Raw genomic sequence first — 9,639 nt, forward strand, 5'->3', positions numbered from 1 at the left:
AAAAAGCTACAGACTGAGAGGAAAATATTTACTCATCACATATCTGACAAAAGTCTTATATCCAGAATATATAAAGAACCCTCTAAACTCAACAATAAGAAAACAACAATCCAATTTAAAAAATAGACCAAAAAATATGAACAGATATTTCACCAAAGAAGACCTACAGAAGGCACATAAACACATGGAAAGATGCTCAATTATTGTTAGCCATAGGGAAATACAAAGTAAAACCACAATGAGCTACACTATACTCCAATCAGAAAGGCTAAAGTATAGAGAAACTGACATTGCCAAGCACTGACACGGATGCAGAGGAAACAGAATTCTCATATATAGTTGGAGGGAATACAAAATTGTACAGCTATCTGAGAAAATAGTTTGGCAGTTTCTTACAATGTTAAACATGCAATTACCAAGTAATCCAGTAGTCCTTACTTCTAGGCATTTACGTAAAGGAAATGAAAACTTAGGTTCGCATAAAAACCCATATGTGAGTGTTTATAATTAGCTTTATTCATAGCTGACCAGAACTAAGAACAACCCAAATTTCCATCAACAGGTGAACAGAAAATCAAATTGATGTATGTACACATACGTCAAATTGATGTATGTACTTAGCAATGGTGACATGTTAAATATTCGTACACAGAATAACATGGATGAATCTCACATGCATTTTGCTAAGTGAAAGACTCCAGACCCAAAAGGCTACATACTATGCAATTCCCTTTAGGTGACATTCTGGAAAAGGCAAAACTATACAGACAGAAAACAGATCAGTTGTTGCCATGGGGAGTTGACTATTAAGAGATAGCAAAGGGAATTTTTGGAGGTGATGAAACTGATCTCTATCTTGTGACTCTGTACATTATAAACACCCATAAAACTGTATACCCCAAAGAGTACATTTTACTACATGAAACTTAAAAAATACGTTTTATTTTTTTAATAATAATTTTTTATTATATTATGTTAGTCACCATACAGTACATCCCTAGTTTTTGATGTAAAGTTCCATGATTCATTACTTGCGCCAGCGCACCATGCAATATGTGCCCTCCTTACTACCCATCACCAGCCTATCCCATTTCCCCACCCCCCTCCCCTCTGAAGCCCTCAGTTTGTTTCCCAGAGTCCATAGTCTCTCGTGGTTCATTCCCCCTTCTGTTTACCCCCGCTTTCTTCTTCCCTTTCTTCTCCTACCAATCTTCCTAGTTCTTATGTTCCATAAATGAGTGAAACCATATAATAATTGTCTTGACTTATTTCGCTTAGCATTATCTCCTCCAGTCCCATCCATGTTGCAGCAAATGTTGGGTAATTGTTCTTTTTGATGGCTGAGTAATATTCCATTGTATATATGGACCCCATCTTCTTAATCCAGTCACCTGTTGAAGGGCATCTCGGCTCCTTCCACGATTTAGCTATTGTGGACAATACTGCTATGAACATTGGGGTGCATATGGCCCTTCTCTTCACTACATCTGTATCTTTGGGGTAAATACCCAGTAGTGCAATTGCTGGATCATAGGGTAGCTCAATTTTTAACTTTTTAAGGGACCTCCACACTGTTTTCCAAGTGGCTGTACCAACTTGCATTCCCACCAATAGTGTAAGAGGGATCCCCTTTCTCCACGTCCTCTCCAACATTTGTTGTTTCCTGCCTTGTCAATTTTTGCCTATCTAACTGGCGTAAGGTGGTATCTCAATGTGGTTTTGAACCACCAAGGAATTGTTGGAAAGGAAAAACAAAGCTGAGGGCATCACGCTGCCGGATTTCAAGCTATACTACAAAGTTGTGATCACAAAGACAGTATGGTACTGGCACAAAAACAGACACATAGACCAATGGAACAGAATAGAGAACCCAGAAATGGACCCTTGGCTCTTTGGGCAACTAATCTTTGACAAAGCAGGAAAAAACATCCAGTGGAAAAAAGACAGTCTCTTCAATAAATGGTGCTGGGAAAATTGGACAGCTACATGCAAAAAAATGAAATTTGACCACTCTCTCACACCATACACAAAGATAACCTCCAAATGGATGAAAGACCTTGATGTGAGACAGGAATCCATCAAAATCCTAGAGGAGAACACAGGCAGCAACCTCTTTGACATTGGCCACAGCAACTTTTTTCATGACACATCTCCAAAGGCAAGAGAAACAAAAGAAAAAATGAATTGTGGATGAACTTGTGGGACTTCATCAAGATAAAAAGCTTCTGCACAGCCAAGGAAACAGTAAAAAAAAAAAAAGTTTTAAAAAAAGATCCTTGTTTATGAAGCCTTGGGCATTTTTGGAGGGTGAGGAAGGCAGATCCTTGTCAAAATAGTAAAAATTAAGAAAAGTCAGGATATTTAGGTTATGTTAATTTTTATATAATTATAAATAAATAAAAATACATGGTAGAGAATTCACAAAACTTAGACTTTTTCTATACCATAATTAAAATACTACCACTTTTTACAGAGTTCCCAGGGTTTTTTTAAACCCTGAAAGAGCACATGGTTTGTTGAGTTTCATTCTCATGGTTGATCAAAAAAGCCCTATATTCATCCCTGTAGATCACAAACAGAATCTTTAACCATGTAGAATTTAAGATAAAAATGTTTGAAATTTTGTTTACTTGATCTTTTCACTTGGTTTTCTTTTCTTGTAAAGGTTTTCAAATCAAAGAGCAACTCTAAAGTTTGTATCAGTTGAAAGAGTCGTTTTATTGGGGCTTCACTGAAGTGCAGCTGTTGCACTGTCTTTGGAATGAAAGTGTTTCTTCTTGGTAAAAGCTTATCGATCAGAGCACCACATCTCCAATGATCTTATAACAGCAAAATCATCTTGCTTTTAGACAAAGTTAAGTCAGTTTATTCAAAGATGGACATGCTACTGAGCACTTGAGGGTAAATTAAAATTTTGACTCCTTTTGCATTTGTGAACAAATGTAATGTTTTTAAATTAATGAAAGAAAAACTACTTCTTTAATGCAACATGAACTCTCCTGGTAAAATCTATAGATGAAATTGAAGCAATGAAGTATTTCCAAATTAGTAAGCCATTCTGTTAATGATGATGCGCATTAGGAATGCAGTTCCTGCTTGGGGTCACCTAATACACTGAAGCTTTCCAAACATATTTCATCTCAGCCCTTGAACACCTCACAGAGCCAGCATGGTATATATTCTCTAGTGTCTTAGGCTATTGGAGTTAGAGCAGTATTTTACTGTTTTAGCAAATATAACATTTCTTCTAATTACACCCATTTCTGTCCCAAGGGAAACAGTGCTGCTGGGTCTAAACTGAGAACCAAGTTATTCTGTAAGATAGACTCATGCATTTTAGAAAAAAAAATTTTTTCAGATTTTCTGTTTTTATCAAGAGAACAAAGTAGAGAGTTTTGAAAGTTGCACTGATCTCTTTTCAGGTACTTTGGATACTTTTTGACTTGGATGTATAATGTGGTTTCCCAAAAGCTCAAATTTGGTACTAAAACTAGAAACCTGCCTGGCTGAGGGTTTAGGACCGTAAAAAGCAAGAGGGGATAATAATCTAGAGGTTGTCCCCACAACTGACAACTCAAGGAAGGACTCTAGGGAGACAGTAAGTCATATCTTAAATAACAACCAAAACCAGTGGAATAAATAGCATGACATAAGGGAGTAAGAACTTCATCCGCAGTTCTGCTACACTCCCCAAAACACGAAGACAATTGTATGTGTTCAGTAAATGCTTGTTGACATGAGTCTGTATTCCTCATATATTTTGTACTTTTAGAGAGAATCATAACGGCTAACATTCATTGCATGCTTATTCTATGGTTGGCACTTGTAGTGCTTTGCGGGCATTTTCTTATTTAATACCCACATCAACACCAGAGAAATGAATGGTATTGTTATCCCCTCTTACAAATGAGGAAATGTGCCTTGGGAGATTAAATAATACGCCCAACATCAAAACATTGGTATGTGTTACCGACAGTATGAAAATCCCAGAAATCCAGATCATATACTCGGGGTCACCACACTGTGCTCTGTATGATGACCAGCTTAAATGAAAGGAGGTCTATAAATTAAACAAGGAAGGAGGAGAAGAAGATGATGTTGATTTTAGTGAAGGAGAGAATGTGAGAGAAACAAAGGATGAAAATGAAAAATGACAAAGCCTTTTCTTTCAAGCTTAGCAATTTATGTGTCCGAGTTGCAACTTGGTTTAAGGAAACCATCATGACAGCCATTACTCAATGGCTGCTTCTGAGCAGAAGTCATTCATTACCCTCTGATCTTTTCATCTTTTCTCATTAGGATGTGATGAATAGCCCTCCCTGAGCCCAAACAAGCAAAACTAAAGTAATGTGCCATGGCTGATCCAAGAAAACATTGTTTCCTTGACTTTGAGCCCCTCACTCTCCGAGTACTGGTTGCAATGGGTCTGCTTGCTGGTTACCACAGGACTGAGGAAACATTTGCCAGCATATCCAGTGTGGCACCATCAGGAAACAAACCACTGATAGGAAAGGAGGGCCGGTGTTCACTGTCCCCTAGGCAGAAGCTGTTGGGAGCTCTGATTTCCACAACCCTCCCTTGAAGCTTCCTGGCAGCCCCAGCCTGAGAAATTTTGTCCTGATGCCAGGCTATGTTGGACACTTCATCCTTAGAGTACTCAGGTACTGAAGAGAGAACACCTAGCTTCAAATCTGCTTGTAGGGTAAATGATACGAAAGTAAACTCAGGCACGGATTTGTATACACACTAAGGAAAACTGAATGGTCCTCAAACCTATGAGTGTCTCCATGACTTCTGTCAGCTCAGAGAAGACAGAGAACCTGCAAGGCAAGGAGTGTCCTCCCCCTGCAGACCCTGATGCTAGGTCACTTCAGGACAGGCTCACAAGCACTGTTTGCTCTAAACAAGTGGTTCCCAGACTTGTAGTTTCATGGGCTGGCAAAATGGCTGAAAACATTTTAGGACTAATCTAGTACCAACTATTTCTTCTGCCTAGTATGGACATTAAACAAGCAAATCGACAAACACCAATCTACTATTTGCCCGCATTTCATAACAAGAAGGATGTTTTAATACCAAAAAGGAATTAAGCTAAAGGATATCTTAACACCAAGGTGTTATAAAATCAAAGAACAAGCTCAGCATGAGAGGCGGTCACTCCTGTCCTAATACACAAACACTACATCTCTATTTTCTGAGTTTTGTCACAAACCAAATGCTACAGCCAAGCTCTTGGAAACCGGTGCTCGCTCTCTCTCTAAACCATTCAGATCTGCCACTCTTTCAGAATCCTGGGAGATAACAAAAAAATAACAACTTGGAAGAATGTGTATGGGATAAATGCAAGGACCATTTCAAGTGGAATAGAGCTATCTGGGCATTGGCCCAGTTCTCTCTAGCCTAGCACAAAGAGCCTAACAGAATTGGACTGAGGCCAAGCACCCCGCTCATATATTTGCTGTGTGAACTTTGTCATGTAATATAATGTCCTTGAACCTCAGTTTCCTCATCCGTAAAACAGGGTGAAAAATACCATAAAGGAAAGTGAGGGAACAATGCTTGGCTCCATGTGAGCTTCCCCACCCTCTGCCCCAGGGTGGTGCTCCTGCCTGCTGTGACTCATATACCCTAACACATCTCAAGATTTTGACTTACAATGTCTCAATAGGTATTTGTGGAATGAACAAAGGAGTGAAAAAAATAATGTGCAAAGAAGAACCCCATGCTCTTTAGGCGAGTACCTATGGGAGTCATTCTCCTGCTTCCTGAAATATGGTTCCAGAGCATTTGAACTGCCTTGGGTGACAGCATTTAAAGAGGAGAATTTGTTTTCTCTTCAGCCTCCACGGAGTGAATACTCCAGCCATTCTCCAGTTTCCTCACAGGTGTCTGCTCTATCTCCCCAGTAGCAGACTGATCTCAATAATTGTTTGACCCTCATATGGACCAACTATTGTTCTCCACCCCCTTATGTCTTAAACTGCTTCCCACCCAGCTGAGATTGTGTGGTCCATCGCTATAATGACTCATTGGCATTACTCCACTGTATCCTTGCCTCCCTCCCCACTGTGGCTCTTATTGCCAAAACCCTGACCCTTGTTAAGTACACCCCTCTCTCAACTCTGAATCTCCATCTGCACAATTGAGTGCATCTGGAAAACACATTCAGCTTTATCTGTGGTCTCACTCGAAGCTTACAACTTTTAACCTCAAGTGGGCCCTCGTGCTGCTTAGAGATACTGTTATATTTCCCTGGCTAGTCCCTGTCCTTCTCTTCTCTTTCCTGACCTCTAGACCTCCCCCTACCCCATCTTCACTCTCAGGTAGAGATAATTGCTTTCTATTTCACAGAGCGACCAAAGGAAATCAGAAGAAAACATCCACATTTTCCTACCATCTCATCTCTTTTCTGAGCCAGTGGCCAGACTCTTGGTCTCTCCTCCTGCTCTGACAGTTGAACTGTCCTTCAGCCAACAGGCCAGGTTCCAGGGAAACAAAGTTAAAAGTTGTAGCCTCTTATCCCATGGAGGATATGATCTAATGGGAAAACATGCAAGTAAAAAAAATATGATTATGAGATTCATGCTTCCTGACAGACAGATCTAAAACAGCAGACGAAGCCCAAAAGAAGGAGCATGGGTCTGCCTAGATGGAGGATCAAGGCAGGCTCTGCATTTGAGTTGACCTGCAGGAGAAGCAGCCATGCTGGGGAGAAGTACTATATAGGGTGAGAGAACCACATGTTTGAGAAGGGGGAAAGCTGTCCTGGAGGAAAGCCTAATTATTAAAACCACGCCATCTTAGACATTGTCCACCATTAGCCATCAAGCAGCTAAAAAATAATAAACCACCCAGAGAGAGCTAACTCTGTGAGTCTGACAGCATCAGTTGATGGCAAACATCACCCCATGGCATCCTTGCCTTTCAGTTGCTTATAAGCAACATGGAGCCTGGCAATGGCCAGAGAACCAGCCCGCAGATGGCAAACAAAACCTAAGATGTCAGAAGTGGGTGTGGACCTTTAATGGCATCTGTGTCCTAGTCTTTGCCTTGGCATTTACCAGGTGGAGCTCTGGACAAGTCATCCCCTCTCTGGACCTCAGTTGCCTCCTCCGTAAAGCAAAGGGTTTGGATTAATGGTATTCCTAAGGTCCACCCAAACTCAAACTCTGGATGACCTCTGAATGAATATATCTCTTATGGGCTAAATGTTTGTGTCTCTTCAAAATTCATGTTGAAACGCTAACCTCTTGGAGGTAGGCCTTTAGGAGGAAATTAGGTTTAGATGAGGTCATAGGGTGGAGCCTTCATGAATGGAATTAGTGCCCTAATAAGAGTCAAGTCATTCTGGGAGCTTGCTGTTCCCTTCTCTTCACCAGCTGAGGATACAAGCAGAAAACAGCATCTATGAAACAGGAAATAGAACTTCACCAAATACCAGAGCTACTTGATCGTGGACTTCCCAGCCTCCAGAACTGTGAGAAATAAATGTTTGTTGTGTAAGCCACCCAGTCTATGGCACTTTGTTACAGCAGTCTGAACTGACTAAGACAACATCAGAATGTTTAATTTATGGAAACAAAAGGAGAAGAAAGGTTTTGAGTTCAAGGGTTAAGACTTAGGCTCTCACCTCAGTGACAGCTCTCCTGGTTGGTGTGAGGTTCTGTGAGTGAACAGGAAACACACTTGAACTCCTTGTTCTCAGGTGCTTCATCATCATCAGAAACATTTCTGATGTGCCCTTTTAGAGTCTTAGGAGATCTTTGAATAAAATGTTGGCAGATTTCTGCTCCCTCCATTGATAGGGAAATGACAGGAAAGTGCTCGTGTTGTATGGGTGGCTCCTGTGCCCCATCAAGATCTGGCTTAAAGTCTAACTCAATACCACTTTGTTTTCCCCCAGCAAGTGCCTTGAAACTCTCATTGCCGGGAACAACAGTCAATCTTTATTTATTAACCCTATTCTCTCTGAAAAATGCCTTCAGTCACATTTAGAATGAGAATTTATAATCAGTGCTGCCCTTGAGGCCAATTTCTAGAGCCTCGCACATCACACTTGCTCATTTTAATGACTTCATATCTCTGCTCCCAGTTATCTGTCTGTATTCCAACTGGGGGCTGGCCTTAGGTCACCAGATAGTGACAACACTCATAGACCTACTTCTTTCTTGACCCTCAGAAAACTGGATGTCCTTTGCTTCATTTCTGCATAAAAGATAACAACTGGGGATTTTGTTCCAACCTCAACCCAAATGATTTCTCAATAAGATTGTCTAGGATAAAATTAGCTATAGCTGAGGCAGAAAGTAGTTTATCCTTCTCTCCTAAAGTTAACCCCTGCAAAGAGATAATGGGATAAAATTCTAACACAATGATTCACATCTTCATATGAGGAAGAACTCATATAATAATTTGTATCAATTAGGTTTTCACTATATGCCACATACTGATTGAATTGTTTTATATACTATATTAACACATTTAGCCCTCACAGCACCCTATTCAGTAAGTGTTATTATTAACATCCTATTTTACAGATGAGTCTAAGCAAGGCTAAGTATATAATTAGTAAATAGTAAAGCTGGGTTCACATGGTGACCATATGGCTCCAGAGCTCACACTCGAAACAGCAGGCTATACTGTCTCTCCATCTCCTCCTGGGTATGTGTTTCTACATACTTTCCTTTTCTAACACTCATACTTTCATTATGGTTCAGTTTCTGTCTTCCTCTAGACTATGAGCTCCATGAGAACAGGGCCCTGTGTGCATCACTCACTACTGTATCCTTGTAACTAGCACCACGTCTGGCATAGAGTAGGTGCTCTGTAAATATTTGTTGAGTGGAGCTGAAAATGGCTTCTTTGCCAAATCTGAGCAATGAGTGAAAAATAGTTGCTAGGTTCAGAGTTGAGCAGTTGACTGAGGCTGCATCAGGAATTCTGTCCTGCCATCTCTAAGGTTCCCTGGTGAAGAGCAAGACTGTGTTCATAACCATTATTTCCACAGAAGCTACTTAAGAACAACTCCTAAAGGCCTAAACCTTCCCCTATCAATCCATGTCTTTTCACTTTAAAAACCCTGACATTCTTTCTTCAACAAGGCACAGCCCACTAATCCCTAGCCTTTTTCTGGGAGCCAGGAAACAAAGGCAGGTGCAGGACTCCTGCCCCTGTCCTCCTTGCTTCCACCTTGAGTCAGCCTGGCCACAAGAATCAGTTCAGCAAGGCCTCCCACATACATTTACTGCAAATCTGCTTTTGTGTGGATACATGTTCCTGGAAGACCTTAAAGCAAAGACCTCAGGACTGGGAGCTGACCAGCAGGGATTACTGTGAATCAGCTTGAATCTCTGGAGTCTCCTGGCCAGCTGAGGAGACCAATCTCAAGGGTTGGTAACCTAGCAACCACTCAGATCTCTGCATGCCTCCCACAGTGCAGCACTTTCTCCTTGTAGTTACCTGACCCTGTTTTTACCACAGCCTGAAAAGGGTCAAAGTGATATTGAGGCTAGAGATGGCCCTGAGTATGAGTGTGCATGCACACATACACACACGTGTGTGTATGTTTGTGGGTGGATTGAAAAAAAGGAGTGAGAATCCTGCCCACTAACCCTGCTTTACCATCTCTCAACTAAGACC

At 40.9% G+C, this 9,639-nt stretch overlaps 1 long non-coding RNA gene across 1 annotated transcript in view; it reads left to right on the plus strand.

Moving 5' to 3' along the window:
* LOC130543137 (uncharacterized) overlaps positions 1 to 6,105 on the plus strand; it is a 224,543-nt gene extending 218,438 nt beyond the window's left edge. The window contains exon 7 of the long non-coding RNA XR_008958226.1: positions 5,669 to 6,105. This is a non-coding gene — a long non-coding RNA (uncharacterized LOC130543137). The remainder of the gene's footprint in view (positions 1 to 5,668) is intronic.
* Positions 6,106 to 9,639: the final 3,534 nt, after the last annotated feature.

The sequence above is a fragment of the Ursus arctos genome, unplaced genomic scaffold (genome assembly GCF_023065955.2).
Source record: "Ursus arctos isolate Adak ecotype North America unplaced genomic scaffold, UrsArc2.0 scaffold_10, whole genome shotgun sequence".
NCBI classification, from domain to species: Eukaryota; Metazoa; Chordata; class Mammalia; order Carnivora; family Ursidae; genus Ursus; species Ursus arctos.